Source organism: Mustela erminea, chromosome 16 (assembly GCF_009829155.1).
Source record: "Mustela erminea isolate mMusErm1 chromosome 16, mMusErm1.Pri, whole genome shotgun sequence".
NCBI lineage: Eukaryota > Metazoa > Chordata > Mammalia > Carnivora > Mustelidae > Mustela > Mustela erminea.
In genome coordinates, this window is record NC_045629.1 from 39,521,628 (window position 1) to 39,540,535 (window position 18,908).

An 18,908-nucleotide genomic window follows, 5' to 3' on the forward strand; every position below is an offset into this window, starting at 1 on the left:
AATATTAATAAGTTAATTACCGAGGGATGCAGATAGGGTACTTTATACTCCACAATAATTTTCCTGAGTTAAATGTCTTCATCCTTAATGAAGGATGGTGACAGAGAGGATTGGGGTGCATGTTAACCTAGGAAGGAAGAAAAGGAAGATAGAAGGAAAGAGAAGGGGAGAGAAAGGGAGAAGAAAGGAATGGAGAAGAGATAAGGGTATGTCTGAAGACAGTGACTAAATCAATTTGAAACGGTAAAGAATTTATATTCAAAATAGTGGGCTGTTAGGTTTGTTAAAGGGAGTCTGAGAAAAACTGCTCAGAAATTTTAGCCATGTGCACAAGAGTTTGACTCCATCGAGTCAATAGTCTGTGGAAAGAACAAACATGGCGTTTGTTTTGTTATTGAGGAGACTATAACAAACCTCATTTTTCACATAGAAAAGTCCTATTTGAGAAAGACTGGTGATGAGAGACCTAGATAAAATAACCAGCACAGGAACGGGCCTCTGCCTTCTTCATCAGACAGTGTATCATACTGCTTGGGCTGTATGTCAGGGGCTTATCTAGTCCCATGAAATAGGCTCTGTTATTATTTATCCTCATTTGGCAGACACAGTTAACTGGCTTGCCGGAGATCACCCAGCTTGCGGGGGTCAGAGCCAGAGCATGAACCTCACGGTGTGAATCCGGGTCCCCAACTCCTCTCACCGCACTGCCTCCTACTTCAGGCCCTGTAAGTAGGGCAGTAACAGGAGAAGGTGGGGCTTTTGAAATGTCATTCTGGTGCTAAGTTAGGGGGAAAGAGCAAGTGTCCAATAGTTGTTTCTCTTCTAGTAATTATTTTAGCTTGCAATTTTCTGATACTTAACTATGAATACACATTTTGAGAATAGTTGATATGTAAGATGAATTGTTTTGGTCTAGAAAATCAAAACTCACAACCAGTACCACATTGGGCTCTTTGGACTTTTTAAAATACATTAAAACTGCATGAGGATGGGGCGCCTGGGTGGCTCAATGGGTTAAGGCCTCTGCCTTCGGCTTGGGTCGTGATCTCAGGGTCCTGGGATCGAGCCCCACATCGGGCTCTCTGCTCAGCGGGGAGTCTGCTTCCTCCTCTCTCTCTGCCTGCCTCTCTGCCTGCTTGTGATCCCTCTCTGTCAGGTAAATAAATAAAATCTTAAAAAAAAAAAAAAAAAAAACTGCATGAGGGGCGCCTGGGTGGCTCAGTGGGTTAAGCCTCTGCCTTCAGCTCAGGTCATGATCTCAGGGTCCTGGGATTGAGTCCCCCATTGAGCTCTCTGCTCAGCATGGAGCCTGCTTCCCTCTCTCTCTCTCTCTCTCTGTCTTCCTCCTTGCGTACTTGTGATCTCTCTCTTTCTCTGTCTTGCAAATAAATAAATAAAATCTTAAAAACAACAACAACAACAAAAAAAAAAAAAACGTTATGAACAGGCAGATAGTCTCGCCTTTGCTATCCTGCCTGCTGCTCCCTTGCAATATGTTCAATAAACATCTCTATCTCCTTTACTCTGCCTTGGGTGAATTCTTTCACCACTGTGTGCTGGCCTCCACCCAAGCAGGTTGCCCCACACTGGGCGGCCTTCACAGGGAATTTCTGCTGGCCTGGGGCTTACCCCGGATGCTCCAGGAATTTCTTGGGACTTTCCCTCAATGGACAGACTCCTGCACTCCTTGAGGAACAGATAACCTCTGTTTGAGGTTACTCCTTGGTGAGGACCTGGACCCCAGAGGAAATCAGCTGGGCCACCCTTTCCTAAAAGAGTGAGGGATTTCCCCTCTTGCCCTTCAGAGAGATCCTTCCCTCCCTCTCCTTTTTCTTTTTGGCCCTTCAGCCCTCTAACCCTAGTACTCCTCAAACAATGGAGGTTTCTAGCCACGACGACGACTCCCCCCATGTGGTCTCAAGGTCTGAGGGCTAACAGGCTGGACTGCCTGCACCTGTGAGGGTGAAGGGCCCTTTCTCTCTCCTCCCCCTCTCCATCTGCAGTTTGTCCAAGGCAAACCTGTACACCTTAGGGACCGGCTTGGGATCTTTTTCTAATGCTGGCTGACACTCAGCCATCTTGCTTCTCTCAGGCCTCTCTTTTCGTTCTGTCCTGCGAATCCAGCCGCCATCTTGATCTGCAAACACGTTCCTATGCATCTGGGTGAATCCAACTCCATACAGGAATGATGATTCAACAAGGATTCCAGTCCATACTGGAGAGAGGGTTCTCTCACCCTACATCCCATGGACCTAGCCACCAGGGGATTTCACTCAAATCGCCTATCAGCACGTTAATATAATACCATGCTCTGCTCTAAAACTGGACAGAATCCCTGATGGACTGACAAGTTTAGGTAGGGATAGCATGCTCTACCCCCTCCCCAGTGCCCTCACCCTCCACCAAGAAGCAGCTACTGAAGATGAGACCCCCAAATGCCAAGTATCTGTCATTGTTGATTGGGGGTGGGGGTTAATACAGAGGCCAATTTTAGGCAATGGGTTTGAGCAATGGAAACCTGAGTAATGGAAAAGGGCTCATAGTGACCATCAGGCTGAATGCAAACAGATTCATTAGGTGACCCACCTCAAAATAACCATTAAACTCTAGCTGACCAGTGGGCTACTTATAACTAAGCACAGGTAGCAAAAAGGAAATTCAATAGGTTCCCATGCCTCCCTAGTCTCCCCCTTAACTACAACCCCACCCCTTCTGATAGTCTCTCCTTTATTGTCCTGCCCACTGCTCCCTTGCTGTGTATTCAATCAACTTCTATCTCCTTTTAATAATAATTTTTAAAGTGGAAGAAGAAAAAGGCATGAACATAGCCCTACTGGTGTATCAATAAGACATGCTTACGTGATCTCTGTTTTATTTTTCCTGTAGTGGTAAGAGTTATTCCCGCCATATCCGTGGAGCAGTCCTTAACTTATTCTCAGCGTGCAAATGAAGGAGACCCCTGTCCCACAAATAGGGAAGGTGTTGGACATCAAGGTGAGTGTACTGGAATAGAGCTGGTGTGTGTGTGTGTGTGTGTGTGTGCTGTAGGGACATTGTTTATACACATTGTTTATACAAACAAGGTGAACTGGAGTATTGTCTTTTTTACGCTATGCTAGAATCACACAAAACATTTTCCCTTATTATAATTTCCATTTTTAGTGATCTGTTCAAATTATAGTTTTACTAACTGTTTCTCAATAACATTTCTGGCTCAAGAAATAGCTGTTGTGTAAAAATTAAGTGGAGTGAAAAGTAACAGAATTTAATGGAATTAAAGATAATTGAATCAAATTGTAAACTATGTACACTACTGAGGTTCTTAAATGCATCTCTCTTATGTCACTAGAGGGAGCTCAGCACTTAATTTGTATTCTGAAAGAGTCTTCCCCTCTCTCCAACCCCCCCATAACCCCTACCCTCACTGGCAATCACACCGCCTGGGCAGACTGCCGTTCTGTTGGGTTGTGTGTGAAGGCACGTCTAAACAAACCAATGCCATTCTGTTTCTTAGAAAATGAGAGTGATTGAAAGCATTAGCTCTCATGGTTTTCATGGTATCCTGGGCAAGTAGAAATGCCTGGGTCTGTGTGGCGCCACTGTGAGAACAACACATCCACTTCTTGGAATGCCCCTCTGAAACGCCTCCTGCTCTTTGCCACAGTCCAAAATGCAATGGCTGAGGAAAGAGTGGCACATCGTGCGTGAAAAGTGCCTCATCCTCCTGTCTCCGGAGGAAGGTCTCTGCGGGGCGGTCAGTGCAATGCCCACGGGAACAAGGTCTCGCCCTCGGATGACGCTCCACCTTTAAATCTTATTATATATATTATCATAATGTGTGAACTGCTCATAAATATTCCTCTTATGAGAGATGCATTTTTTTAAAAGATTCTATTTATTTATTTGACAGAGAGAAATCACAAGTAGGCAGAGAGGCAGGCAGAGAGAGAGAGAGGGAGGCAGGCTCTCTGCTGAGCAGAGAGCCAGATGAGGGACTGGATCCCAGGACCCTTGGATCATGACCTGAGCCGAAGGCAGTCGCTTAACCCACTGAGCCACCCAGGCGCCCCGAGAGATGCATTTTAAAAAATTTTAAAAAGGGACGCCTGGGTGGCTCAGTCAGTTGAGCCGCTGCGTTCAGCTCAGGTTACGAACCCGGGTCTTGGGATCGAGTCCCGCATCGGGCTCCTTGCTCGGCAGGGAGCCTGCTTCTCTCTCTGCCTCTGCCTGCTTGTGTGCTCTCTCTCTCTCTCTGAAAATAAATAAAATCTTAAAAATAATAATAAAAAAATTTAAAAAGAGGGATACCTCAATTTCATCACCATTATTTATGGCCAAAAGCCACTAAACTTTGTACTCAAACTATTTAAAAAAAAAAAAAAAGATTAGAGGAGACTCTTAGAAGACAGTAAGCATTCACCAACTCCTGCAGCTGAGGGATTTTGAACAAAAATAAAAGACAGTTCCAGGCCTCACAGAAATAGCTGGATGAGGCTTGTAAATAAGAATGAAAAGAATATTAACATCAAATGTATGTTTTCACAAGCTGAAGTTGTAGTGAAGAAATAAAACATAATGGGAGTAGGAGTTCTAGGTATTCTTTTCTACGTTCTGGCAGGAGCCCCCAAGTCTCTCAGGACACGGTTACTTGCACGTCCTAGGAGAAAGGCTGAAGTTCATACAATCCCAGACTCTTCAAATTGGAAGGAACCCAGGAGCCTCTATCTACCCCTCACACACAACAGACGTCCTTCTGCTGCCTCGAGGCCTTTTGGGGCTCAGGTGCAAGGAGGAGATCCTCCCAGCCCACGAAGGCCGACTTAATCTCTTACTGGACGGCCCTGAGTCTGCAAAATAAACTCTTCTATCTTCAGAACTTCATTTTTCTGCTGTATAACATTATACTTTTATTCTGCTTCTGCCCTTTGGCTGAAGGTAAAAAGCCTTTTTTCTTGCTCTCAGGAAAGGCATTGAATCCGAACGTGGACGTTACGTCCTTTCTTCTTTCCCATGGCCACGCTCTCCCACCACAACTTCTTATATCCAGCCAAAATAGTACAAGCTTGTTTGCAACATTTGTTATTAAAATACATTTTTATCATTCTTCCCTTGGGATGAAACTCTGTAGAAGAGTTGGAAAATTCAGACATGCCAAACAAAGAAAAATAACCTTACTGCTCAGAATCTGCTTTTCTATGTCAATATATACCTCTTTATTAAATATGTTCACAAAGACAGGCTATCAACCATTTTGGTCCACAATCTTCTTTTTTTCCATGTAACCAATGAATAAATCATCCACAACATTTTGAAAGTTGAATAGTACTTCATTGTGTGCTCGTAGCATCTTTATTTTTCTTTAAAGATTTTATTTATTTATTTGACAGACAGAGATCACAAGTAGGCAGAGAGGCAGGCAGAGAGAGAGAGGGGGAAGTGGGCTCCCTGAGGAGCAGAGAGTCCGATGCGGGGCCCAATCCCAGGACCCTGGGATCATGACCTGAGCTGAAGGCAGGGGCTTTAACCCACTGAACCACACAGGCGCCCCTGTAGCATCTTTAAATAATTCACCACTGTTAGATCTTTAGCAGCCTTGCATGTTGGCTATTAGAATAGTCACTAAAAAATTCTCACCGACACATTTTTTGCAGAACACTTGTGTAATTTTCTTATGTTTTAGTTTCTTATTTTTTAGAAATTAAGATCTCTTTTCGAAAATAATTGTTTCAAAAGTAAAATATGTTTACTTCCTCAATAACTTCTTATGAAGCATTGTCCAAATCTGTCATCATCTTCACCAATCTTAAAATTGAGGAGTTTATTTCTGTCTGAATGCTTTTTCTGAAAAGCCATATACCCTTCCAACCAATGCCAATCTTTTCAGTTTCCTGAGTTCTTAGTCTAGGTTAGGTCTCTGTCATAATGTCTCATGATACTTTTTATTAGTGCTTCATGGTAATTTTCATGATTGTAATTACAAGGTTCACTGTGTGACGATTGATTTAACTCTGTTGGTCCACTAAAATCACAAGGACAGAAATTGTGTTTGCGAATTCAGCACAGTGTCTACAGTGACTAACGCAGTGCCGAGCAAAAAACATGTACTCAAAACCCTTCTTGAATAAATGGAAAGATTCATAGATTTTAAGTGGCGGTGGACTAACAGTTCACCTCTCAAGTAGACGAGAAATATGATTTAAGATTCTATATTCTGAGTCCTTATTCTACAGGGCTGTCAGAAAATTCACTGCAGCACATTGAAGGGTTTCTATATCTTGCCTACCTCCCCCGTCTCCTGAACCATGGTTACTGGATCCCACACAGGGCAAAGGCATTGAGAGAGGAAATGGTTGGTCATCAGTCCTCTGTTCCTTTCTTCATGGTCTCATCAGGTGTCAAGCTCATTCCAGGTCTGGGACATGTGAACCTTCTCATAAGGCTGCCCGCACAACTGTCTGCATTCCCAAAATCAATTTCTCAAACTCCATGTACATAAGAATCATTCAAGGGCCATTATGAAAATGCAGCTCCCAGGACTCCACTCTTGGACATTCTAATACAGTGCAAGGAGGTACACTGAGGTACAGTGCAAGGAGCTGTCCTTTTCACAAGTACCACGTGCCCAAGGTGACCATAAGTTAGGTAGATCACAAGTTGAGAAACATCATTAAGGGATGTTTTAAAAAAATATTTGCAGACATATCATTTCATCCCCTCAGTTACATTTTAAAGTAAGGAGGACCAAGAGTGTCTTCATTTTATAGACAAAGAACCTGGGTCTCCAGAAGATGCAGGAGCAGCCCAGATCTCTCCTCCAGGATGGCCCTGTAATGACCAGAGAGACTGAGCTTACCTTAGACCTAAAATATATATGTGTTTACTCACCAAACTATGTATTCCTTGAGGACAGCGAGTCTTACTCATTTTCATATTTCCAGTACTTAACAAAGCACAGTAAATATTTAATGAAAGAGCTGATTTCTGAATAATAATTCAAACAGTTTTTCTCAATTAACAAAAGTTCTGTAAAACAAAAACCAAAACCTTCAAGCTACAGTTTTCAGAAAATATAAACCTTTCTTTGTTCCTTAATAGCTGAGCTGAAAGTCACTTTCTCACAGTTGGGGAAGGATCATGAGGTCACCCAATTCCACCCTGGAATGGAATGCCCACTTGTTGCTTGTTCACGGAACTGATGATGCCAACAATCCTTTGTCTTTGGTATAATCAGACTCTGAGGTCCGTCCAGGCCTCTAGGTCCAGGCTGCCAATGCCAGCAGCCTCTCTTCCAGATAACCGACCTCAGTTCTGCTGATTCAGAGAGTTAACTCCCAGAGTCACACAAGGCTCCTATTCAGATGGGACCAGTTTCTTAACCTTTTTTTGCGGGGGAAGGGAAGACACGAAACCTCCTGAAATAAAAGGGGATTCCTATGAGTCCTGCCACGTATGTCAATGAACACCTCTAATGAGATTGTAAAACTATTTCGCAAAACCGAATATTCTAGGATTACCCTCATCAAATATTTTCTACAGGAAATAATCTGTCATGGTGAGGGTACAGCTTTAAGTGGCTTATCTAGTAAACGGAGAGACAACAGAGTGATTGTTGTTGTGCATTATGACCCCAAATAGAGTTTGTCCAGCAGCAGCTCGTTCAAGGCTGTGGTTCAAGGCCGTAGAACATTTGCAGAGAGCTTGTATTCCCATCAAAGGTAAACATAGTTTAAAATGGAAGGAAATTTGGTCAGGGAGGTTGTATAATGATAGTACTTATTGCAAAGCAAACTGCTCAATATAATTCTATTTTCAGTGGTGGAGCCCGGCAATATTTCACAAATTTAATACCTGAAGTTTAATGTGTAAAAAATGTTAGTTATCAAGGGGTACAATCTCTTCTCACACATTTAAAGGTAACAATACATACTGAACCATGGACTGAGAGCAGCTAGAGCTCTGCTCCTGGAGTCAAGACAATGCCCGGCCCAGTGTTTCTGACTTTACAGCATCTGCCACTACAAATAGCACAGAGAGTTCTCAAGCACCTTCTTGGCAAAACCAGTTTGGAAACTTTTATCTTACTGGTAAGGCATGTTTCTCTTTTGTAATTCAGAGCCCTGTGATGATTCACAAAGGCCAGGAAGAATTGTACCCTATATGGAATTTCTAGGTCAGAGGTAGAACAACAAAGGACTATCAACTGATAAGACTATAAAGATGTTTTATGAAGCTGTTGTTGAGTCAAGTTGTAGTGATCCAACCAAAAGCCTGCTGCGTCCTTTGATAAATCTCACCATTTTATCTAGTTTATACCCAGGGAAACAAAGCTTTGGAGAATTCAAATAACCTCCCCCATATCTCCCAGCCAGCCGCGAGGAAACAGATTCTGCCGTATGATCCCAGATCCTAATACCACACTGACTCCAACACACTTTCTTTAACTGAACATATGTGAAAAATATTATTGTTTAGCTTATTCAGATACTATGGCCAGCAGCATTAGTGTGAATAATACAGAGAATAAAAGACAAATTTTTTTAAACTTTGGAATGCATTTCTATACCTGTGTTTGGATATGGGTGTCGCTAATATTCTGAAAATGGGTAAAACTGTCTTGTTCCCCAAAGCCAGGAGAAGTCATTTGCTATCTTGATTTTGAAGCAAACCTCATATCCCCTTCCCGTTCAATAACTTTTGGATTGGCATCGCACAAAGTGAGAGGAGTGTAGTCATGGGGATAAAAGAACAGACTCAAAATCAGGATTATCTGAAATACCTGGTTGTTTTTTTTATAACATATTACTTAGAATTACTAGCAGGAAAGGTGATCATGTTAACAGGGGAACTGTTTAAACTGAGCAGATGAAAATGTCCTAGGAAAGTTAAAGGCAGATATATTTGGTAGAAGTCTGCAATGTTCATGCAGTCACAGGACCAGGCAGGTGATAAGTTAGCAGCAACGTGCCTTGCTATTTCGAGATCACCGAGGAGACAGAAAAATGCTTGGAATGAAAAAGGCAGCTGAACTAATTAATTTGCAGTGGTGGTTTCAGACTGAAATGTTATAGTCTAAGTTTCTGAAAGAATGATACTTTGTGGTCAGCTGAAGATTTTGGAAGGAAATAGACATATTAAACATTCTGACAAATACTTTCCTATTTACAGGGTTTTTAAATCACTAAAATGCCTGCAGCGTGTGATAACAAGGAAAATCTAAACAGTGCAAATTGTTTTATACAATATGGGTTTGTGATTTTCATTAAATTATAATAAAATGGGGCGCCTGGGTGGCTCAGTCTGTGAAGTGGCTCAGGTCATGATCCCAGGGTCCTGGGATGGAGTCCCACATCGGGGATCCCTGCTCAGCTGGGAGCCTGCTTCTCCCTCTCTCTCTCTCTCTCTCTCTCTGCCTGCTGCTCCCCCTCTTGTGCTCTCTCTCTCTCTCTCTCTCTCTGTAAATAAATAAATAAATAAAATCTTTGAAGAAATAAATAATAAAACAGTATATAATATTAAATCAACAATAAAAGTAGTTTATACTTTTAGCAAATTCAAAAAGAAATTTTAAAAAGAAAATTTAAAAATTCAATATACTGAGAAGCAGAGACAAATCCCAAACCATCTAAAAATAGAAATAATGATAACTTTTGTAAATTTTTTTTATTTGAGGGGTACATGGCTGGTTCAGTTTGTTAAGCCTAAAAGGCTTAAGGTAAGGGTTAGTTTAACAAGGTTTGTTTGTACAAATTATTGGCTCCCAATTCCCCATCTCTGATAATGTTTTCTTTCTTTCTGTTATAAGGAGGGTACTTATCACATGGGAATTTTATCTCCTGCTTTCAGGGAGAATAAGGAGGGTTGGGGTGTCTTTCTTGTACCTGCTATTCCTTAAGTGTCTATAACTTTAAAATATTCAATATGCCAAAGTGACATATTCTGGGGTGAGAGATTCTGGTTTCCTTTACCAGGGAAGTGTAGGAGCATAAATACAAATGGTCAATGAACATAGTTTAAAATACTTAACCTCACTAATGAATGGGGGCATGAAAATGTAAGATATTACTTTTATTTATCAGGCAAAAATTCAAAACATTACAGTGGAGAAAAGGATACTCATATACTATTTTTAGGTGTAAAATAATAGTACCTATCAAAAAAGTAAAAATACACATATCCATTGCCTCAGTAAATCCATTTCTTAGTATCTCTCAAGCAGAAATATTCATATAAAATAGGCAAGGATAGTTGCTCAAGACTATTCTTAGTAGCATTTTTTAAATTGTTAAGAATTAGAACAAATTTAAAGTAAATCAGCTGAGGACTGGTTTTAAAAGTTGTGGCACATTCTTTCACTAGAATAAAATTTAGGCTTAAAATAATGAGTAGATGTATAAGCAGTAGAAAGATACACATGATATGTCACTGAATAAAAAAGCAAGTTTCAGAATAATATGTTAGTCATGATACAATTTGGTTAAAAAAAAAGATATGTATATCTGAATTTGCATAAAGAAAGGTGTAATAGGATAAAAACTGAAATTGTTAAAAATGGTTACATCTAAGAGGAGAAAGTTGTAGGGAAAAGTAGCTATGGAAGAAACATTAAATTCTGTCAGATTTGATCATATTTAATCATTTCCAACTTTTTAAATGAAAATACGTCATAAGTCAAAGGGGTAAATATTTTAAGAACTGAGAGCAGAACATTCTTCAAGAAGTTTTCCATGGGCAGAAACTGAGAAGAAAATCTCAACGAGCAGGTCAAACTCAAGCAGAGCTGGAAACCACTCAGTCCAATTGTTTCTCAACTGAAAATTTTTCTTCCCACCCTAAAAACCTAAAGGTGCAACATTCTGTTTGCTTGATTTTTTTCATTTGAATTATTAAGGTACAATTTATATACCATAAAATTGAGCCAGTTTTAAGGACACAATAAATTTTGACAAGTAGAAGAAGCACCATACATTTTGTTTTAAGGCTCTTTATTTCGGGGGTTTCTGGGTGGCTCAGTCAGTTAACTGTCTGCTTCTGATTTCAGGGTCCTGTGATTGAGTCCCACGTGGGTGCCTTGCTCAGTAAGAAGCCTGCTTCTCCTTCTGCTGCCACTCCCCCTGCTTGTGCTCATTCTCGCTTTCTTTCTGACAAATAAATAAATACAATTTTTTTTAAAAGTTCCTCATTTCAGGGTCCTGTGATTGAGTCCCACGTGGGTGCCTTGCTCAGTAAGAAGCCTGCTTCTCCTCCTGCTGCCACTCCCCCTGCTTGTGCTCATTCTCGCTTTCTTTCTGACAAATAAATAAATACAATTTTTTTTAAAAGTTCCTCATTTCACTCTAGCTAAGGACTGATGATTCATCCTTCCAGGCACATTTACACTTTAACAGAAAACTATTCAAGATGCTTTAATCTAAGGTGCTAAAATTCTTATTAGAATTCTGCTTCTGTCAAAATTCATTAAACTATCAACAGAAACCATCAAAAGACATAATAAATCCTGTTATTTTAAGCCAAAAAAAATAATTCATTAAACCAGGACAAATTACTCTTCGCTGTGCCCCAAGCCATTCATGAAAGCAAGATATAAATAAACATTTGTGAGATACCTAGAGTTTAGAAAGTACTCAGATTCTAGAAGACAGACCACTCACTGGAATTCCAATTCATATCTTCCGTATTTGTTCCCACATGGATTATGTCTGTTCCTTCTCTGTGCCCCAGATGATTGATTCAGTAGCCTCGGTTTGATAATGCACTTTCGACTCTTTGATTTTGGTTAATCTCTAACTCTTCACCCATTTGTTGTTTTTATCTTGGCACAGATCTACAGTACTTAGCTAAACTCAATTCATGAGCATTTGCATCTTCTACTCCAACCTAGCCTTTTGGAATAAACTGTCTCACTCCCCACCATGGAAACTTGGAATTCAGCAGAAATTTAAAAGAAGAAAAATATTTACTGTGAAGAACTCTTTTCTTTTGCCCATGGTTAGCTTTGGTCCTCTGTTCTTCCTCTCATCTCAGATTTCATAGAAGGTTTGCCTGTTAATTTTGAGTAGGCCTTTTCCCCAGTTTCCAGTCAAGCATTTAAACTTGAACTCACATACAAGGGTGAGAAATAACATTATAAACATTAACATAAACATCTAATTCATTTGACCATTTTTTTCCCTCAACCAACCTATATTACTTTTTATGACTTCTTAAATTCAAAAATAATTTTAAGTCAAAAAGTGAGGTAAGACGATGTGGCTATTTTAAGGGAATTATTCATCAAATCTTTATCTTCATTCTTTCCCAAGAGGTCTTGATAATGGCTCATCTCCTTTTTTTACAAAAGTCTATCATGCTTCAGGTATGAACAATTCTAAGGTGGCAAAGCAAACCTTTGTATTAAAGTTAGTGCTGAGAAAGTGAATTATTCTAATGACTGGGTAGTGCTAATTTTTGAGATGTTTTCTAATAATTTGCTTGCATCAGAAGAGAAGGAAAGCCTAATCTAACTTGTCAGCTAATAGAACTTAAAATAACTTCTAATAATAGGTCTATTTTAATAATAGCTTATTGTGGAGTTTTTATGTATATATGATGTGAAAGACTTCAAAATGACATTGCTACTACAAATTTTTCACATTTCTATCTTTTCACTAATATAAATAGTTTCTCAGCACTAAATATATAAATATTAAAAGGAGGGATATTTCAAAATACTCGATATTCCTAAAAATGGGAATAGAACTGATGAAACTAGAACCTTATCTCATTCTTTAATTAATAATATCCTTCTCATAGAGATACACTAATTTTAAAAAATTAAAATGCAGATCCATCTCTCCTGAAAAAGTGTAAGTTCAAAAAATTGTAGCTTTTATTTATCAAAACAGCATACATCTTATGTAATATATTTATTTTACGTACAAATTATGATTGTATTAAAAGCTCAATTGGGGAGACATTTGTAGTACTGAGAGCTTTAGGATCTTAGAAAATAACTTCTCAAATTTCATTTTCTATGACTATTGTTGCAGAGAAGTATGAGAGTGTGATCAAGATTTTCAAGCTTAAAAATCACATTAAGATAAAAGTATGTAGGAACTGTGGAATCGCAATGCAAATTCAGAGAAAAGAGAATTACACAGTATCTAGAAGTGCTGGGAAGCCTGGGTGGCTCAGTCTGTTAAGCATCTGCCTTAGGCTCAGGTCATGATCCCGGGGTCCTGAGATCAAATTCTACATCAGTCTCCTTGCTCAGTGGGGAGCCTGCTTCTCCCTCTGCCTGCTGCTCCCACTGCTTGTGCTCTCTCTCTTTCTCTGACAAATAAATAAAATTAAAAAAAAATATTTAAGAGTGCTAAAGGAGAACTTGTTCTTCTGTACTAAAACAATAAGAGCAAAACTTTTCATTATGTAAATGTTCAAACATATCCCCAAATAGAATGATTTACTGAACCTTCATTATCCAGATTGAACAATTACTAATATTTTGCCAATCTTATTTCATTTAGACACCCACTTCTTTTTTTTGTTTGTTAACATTTTTATGCCAAATCTCAGATATATTATTTAGTAATAAATTGTGTATTTATAAGGTGGGTAACAGTAGGTATTAGTCCAGTATTTTACTTGGAGTGCATTAACATTGTTAAAAAGCAGTATCACAGCTCTATATCAAATATCAATATTTACAGCTCTATTTCAAATGTCAATATTTACAAAATACAAGATATCCTTGCATTTCTTTATTCTAAGATATTTCGACATATCTGAAGTTGGATGAAAAAATAAATTTGACATTTATTTCTTTCCTCTTGGAATGAATTTGCACTAAAAAAAGCCCTAGTAACTTTAAAAATATGTGTTTTATTTTGGACAGAACATCGCTTATAACTACAGAAAAATATAATATTTTGCCTTGTGGCATCCTTATAGGTCTATTGTCCCCTCAATTACAAAACACAAAAATTCTGAAGACTAAATGCTTTTCTTTAATTTTGGTATAAACTCATCAGACAGCAAAACCCGCCTGAAATGATGTGAGGTTATTCATAGTCTTTATTTATGTCACATAGTGTGAATATTATGTATTTTGTTGTAAACATATTAATGAGTTTGATTATAGGGTGCTTTCTCAGACCCCTGATAAGGTTATAATGTACATGATGAAAGGCAGATGTTTAATTTTTTTAAGTTTTTTAAATTCATTTCACAGAGAGAGAGAGAAAGAGGCAGGCAGAGGTGGAGGAAGAAAAAGACTCCCTGTTGAGCAGGAACCCTGATCTGAGATTCAATCCCAGGACTCCAGGATCATGACCTGAGCTAAAGGCAGATGCTTAACCAACAGAGCCACTCCGGCACCCAAAAGGCATATATTTAAAAAAAGAGTTTGAAACACATATGAACCCAAGAGTTTCATATAAGAGATGGTGAACCTGTATTATATACTTTATTTGATTTAGCTGCAGACCACTTACCTTCTGTCTTTTTAACCCATTTATTACATTATTGACCTTGCATCTAGTGGTCTTCTCTCTGCACAACATATTCCTATGGCGGAGGACCACAGAGGCAGAGAGAACGGTGTTTATAATTAAAAATACCAGGATCTTTAAATAGAACTCAGCTAACACATGACGAGTTTTTTCCTTTAGAATTAAACTTGTTTTTTTTCCAAAATAGAATCAAATGCTAAAAGCTTGCATATATTATTAGAGCCATTTATGTTACCTCCCAAACTCGCCCTGATTTCACATCCCTCACACTCCCAGAGGCCCACAGTCCCTGCCCCAAATAGTATAATTGGGATGATTATGGATAAGTAAACAATGAAGTATATTTTGTCTTTTAGAAAAAAAGAAACCCGACCAATTCTACAGGAATTCTACAAGATAGAAACAGTATGTCTTCCTCACATTTGACTGATGCAAATGTTTTATTTTTACATTCTGAAAAAAGACTCAATTGTCCAATGCAATCTCAGTGCACAGGAACCAAAACCATAGTGAACATCAAAAATAATCACAGCAGGGGCGCCTGGGTGGCTCAGTGGGTTGAGCCTTCTGCTCAGGTCATGATCTCAGGGTCCTGGGATCGAGTCCCACATTAGGTCCTCTGCTCAGCAGGGAGCCTGCTTCCTCCTCTCTCTCTGCCTGCCTCTCTGCCTACTTGTGATCTTTGTCAAATAAATAAAATCTTAAAAAAAAAAATAATAATCACAGCAGTAAGCATGTGAATCATAGAAGAATCAAATCATTTAAAATTTGTTTAATAAGGGGCTCCCGGGTGGCTCAGTGGGTTAAAGCCTCTGCCTTTGGCTCAGGTCCTGATACCAGCGTCCTGGGATTGAGCCCCACATGGGGCTCTCTGCTCAATGGGGAGCCTGCTTCCCTTCCTTTCTCTCTGCCTGCCTCTCTGCCTACCTGTGATCTTTGTCAAATAAATAATTAAAATCTTTTAAAAAAATTGTTTAATAAAATATAACACTAAAAATAACAAAAATTAAAGAATAACTGTCTATGTCAGAATATTTGGTTTTTGCTTTTTCCCAATGTTCAAAAAGCAACTTAAGAATTGTATGTTATAGGGACGCCTGGGTGGCTCAGTTGGTTAAGCAGCTGCCTTCAGCTCAGGTCATGATCCCAGCGTCCTGGGATCGAGTCCCACATCCGGCTCCTTGCTCCGCAGGGAGCCCGCTTCTCCCTCTGACTCTTCCTTCCACTCTGTCTGCCTGTGCTCGCTCTCACTCGCTCTCTCTCTGACAAATAAATAAATAAAATCTTTATTAAAAAAAAAAAAAAGAATTGTATGTTATAGTTTTATTTATGAAACTACCTAGAAAATAGATAATCTCATCATCTGACTGTTAATCAAAAGTTTTAAATTCTAAGAACAACAAAAACTGCAAATCTAAGGTTTTATCTTTTCCTTTGGCTGGTAGGAGGTCTGGGCATTATTTTAAGATAATTTACTTCCTCTCTCAGAACTGTTACAGTAACAGACAAGGCATGTGACCAGGAAGAGGGTAGGATTAGCTTCCCCTCTTTTTCCATCTAGGCTAATATTCTGGTTTAAACATGCATTCTTTAATTTTTATCTTCTGTGTTATACCAATTGTTAAACAATTTTTTTTCTTATGTTAAACAATTTTTAAGTGAGTTTTCTGTGATTCACATGCTTTCTGCTGTGATTTTGCTTTTGACTGAGTAAGTGAGTAAACCACAGCCAAGAGCGGAAGTTATATCTATGCTGTTTCTAGATTATTCCTTCCCAGCGTACTTCCCCTCCCCCACCATCCGCACAACTGAACCATCTCTCCCCACATTTCTAACTTTTCATCACATGTGGCACAGCAGAGTCGAGCAAAGACAGAGTCCATGGCAGTCCTGAATTAAGTCAGGACAGATGCAGTAGCAGCCACCTATGAGATGCTGGGGCGCCTGGGTGACCCAGTGGGTTGTGTGGCCAACTCTTGATTTGGCTCAGGTCATGATCTCCAGGTGGTGAGATCCAGCTCCACCCAGGGCTTCCGCTCAGTGCCCAGTCGCTTGAGATTCTGTCTCCCTCTCCCTCTCTCTGTCTATGCCAACGGCCTCTCCTCCATCCCCCCACCCTCCACCTTGTGCACTGTTGCCCATGCTCTCTCTCCTTCTGTCTCCTTCCCCACTCTCATAAATAAATAAATAGATAAATAAATAAATAAAATCTTTAAAAAATAAATAAAAAGAACCAGGAGATGAAGAGTACAGCCTAGGGAATATGGTCAGTAATATTATAATAACGTTCTTGGGGCACCTGGGTGGCTCAGTAGGTTAAGCCGTTACCTTCGGCTCAGGTCATGATCTCAGGGTCCTGGGATCGAGTCCCGCATCCGGCTCTCTGCTCAGCAGGGAGTCGGCTTCCTCCTCTCTCTCTCTGCCTGCCTCTCTGCCTACTTGTGATCTCTCTCTGTCAAATAAATAAATAAAATCTTATAATAATGTTCTTTGTTGACAGACGGTAGCTGCAGGTAAGGTGGTGAGCGTTTTGTACTATATATGCTTGTCAAAGCATGTTGTACACCTTAAACTCATATTGTGTGTCAACTATACTTCAATTAAAACAAGAATTAAAAACAAATGAATTAAAATCAAAAGAATCGGGAGAAGGAGAGCGTAGAACAGTACTAAGCCGACCAGCAAAGGCCTAACCGCACTCTGGGGGCCATTGACCCCACCGAGGTTCACCTCACTTGGTGCTGCACCTTCAGTAGATCAGTGCTGGGAGGGATCTCCAGCCCAGGGCTCAGCGCCCCCCCCCCACCGCCCCCACGCCGGCTCATCAGGACGCAGACACCGAAGCCGGCTGCAGAGTCCTCTCCGAGGTTCCACCACCAATAGAAGGCAGTCCCGATATAATGTTAGCTTTAAAGAGAAATCGCACTACTGCTAGAGCTTCACGCTTAAAACGATGAGAAACATCTCTTAGTGTCATATACACAGTCACACATGTTACATCAGTTTCTCTCTCAACTTACTAAGGTGGGTAAATTAAGGAAAAGAAAACAGAGAAATTGAGAACCGCAGTGGCATGTTCACATCTGGGTGAGCAGAGAACTGATGTTCTCAGCAAACAGTGATTCAAGGAGTGGGTTGGAAAGCCAGACTTGGAAGGCTTTCAACTTCAACACGTCTGAGCTGTGTGGTCTTGGACAAAGTAGTTAACCTCTCTGTGCTGTGTGTGAGGATTTTCACAGCCTGTGCTGTGGAATCCGTGTGTTGATCTATGTAAAGCATTCTGGAAGGCTCTGTTGGTGTTTGCTTTTATTCACTTCCCATGCAATAGCATTCTCTAATCTCTTGATATGTTTGTAAGTAAAACTCAGCATTTTTGCTTCTAGTTGATAGCACTTAATGTAAACTTTCAGCCAGTAGCCAGTGACATTCTAGAGGAGGGAAACAGCCTGGGAAAAGCAGCTGTGTTAGGAAGGCACTACATGTAGAGGATAAAAAAGTAATCACTTGGGGCGCCTGGGTGGCTCGGTTAAGACTCTACCTTCAGCTCAGGTCGTGATCTCAGGGTCCTGGAATTGAGCCCCACATAAGGTTCTCTGCTCAGTGGAGAGCCTGCTTCCTCCTCTCTCTCTCTCTCTGCCTGCCTCTCTTTCTTGTGATCTCTCTCTGTCAAGTAAATAAAATCTTTAAAAAAAAAAAACAGTAATAACTCACTTGGCACAAACCAAAACCCATCCACACTCAGAATGTCAGTGAGCAGCCTAGTAACTTAGAGCTAGCTATTCAGGCCTCCTTCCCCTCTAAGCAGTTACCTATCCACCCTTCTTAAACTACTTTTACACGCTTCCCAATTCAAGATGCAACTGGATGCAACTCAAGAATTAGGTCTTCCTCTGCTTCACTCATGTCAACTGACTGATAAGCAAAAATGACTTAGTATAATGTAATAAAAAATGAAATCTATTTTGTAATTGAATAATTTCCTGCATATTGTTATGTAGTTTAAATGCATTAGTATGTATAATGCTCTTAGAAGTGCCTGACAAGCATTCTGTGTTAATTATCTTGTGCTCCCCTTCCCTATTCTCACCTGCTGATCCCTTAGAATCATGCCAGTCATACATTCTGCATCCTGGCTTATAACTGTTTTCACCAAATTAACGTAATATCTAAGGGGTGGCACCAGAAGTCCACCGATGGCTGAACTGATAAAGAAGATGTGGTATATATCTACAATGACATATTACTCAGCCATCAAAAAGAATGAAATCTTTTTGCAGTGATGTGGTTGGAACTAGAATGTATTATGCTAAGTGAAATAAGTCAAAAGACAATTATATGATTTTCACTCATATGTGGAATTTAAGAAACAAAATAGAGGATCATAGGGGAAGGGAAGGAAAAATAAAATAATATAGTATCAGA

General features: G+C 39.8%; 1 long non-coding RNA gene across 1 annotated transcript in view; it reads left to right on the forward strand.

Moving 5' to 3' along the window:
* LOC116574824 overlaps window positions 1-12,173 on the forward strand; it is a 38,080-nt gene extending 25,907 nt beyond the window's left edge. Inside the window, exons 5-6 of the long non-coding RNA XR_004279511.1 lie at window positions 2,887-2,994; window positions 11,820-12,173. This is a non-coding gene — a long non-coding RNA (uncharacterized LOC116574824). The remainder of the gene's footprint in view (window positions 1-2,886; window positions 2,995-11,819) is intronic.
* Window positions 12,174-18,908: the final 6,735 nt, after the last annotated feature.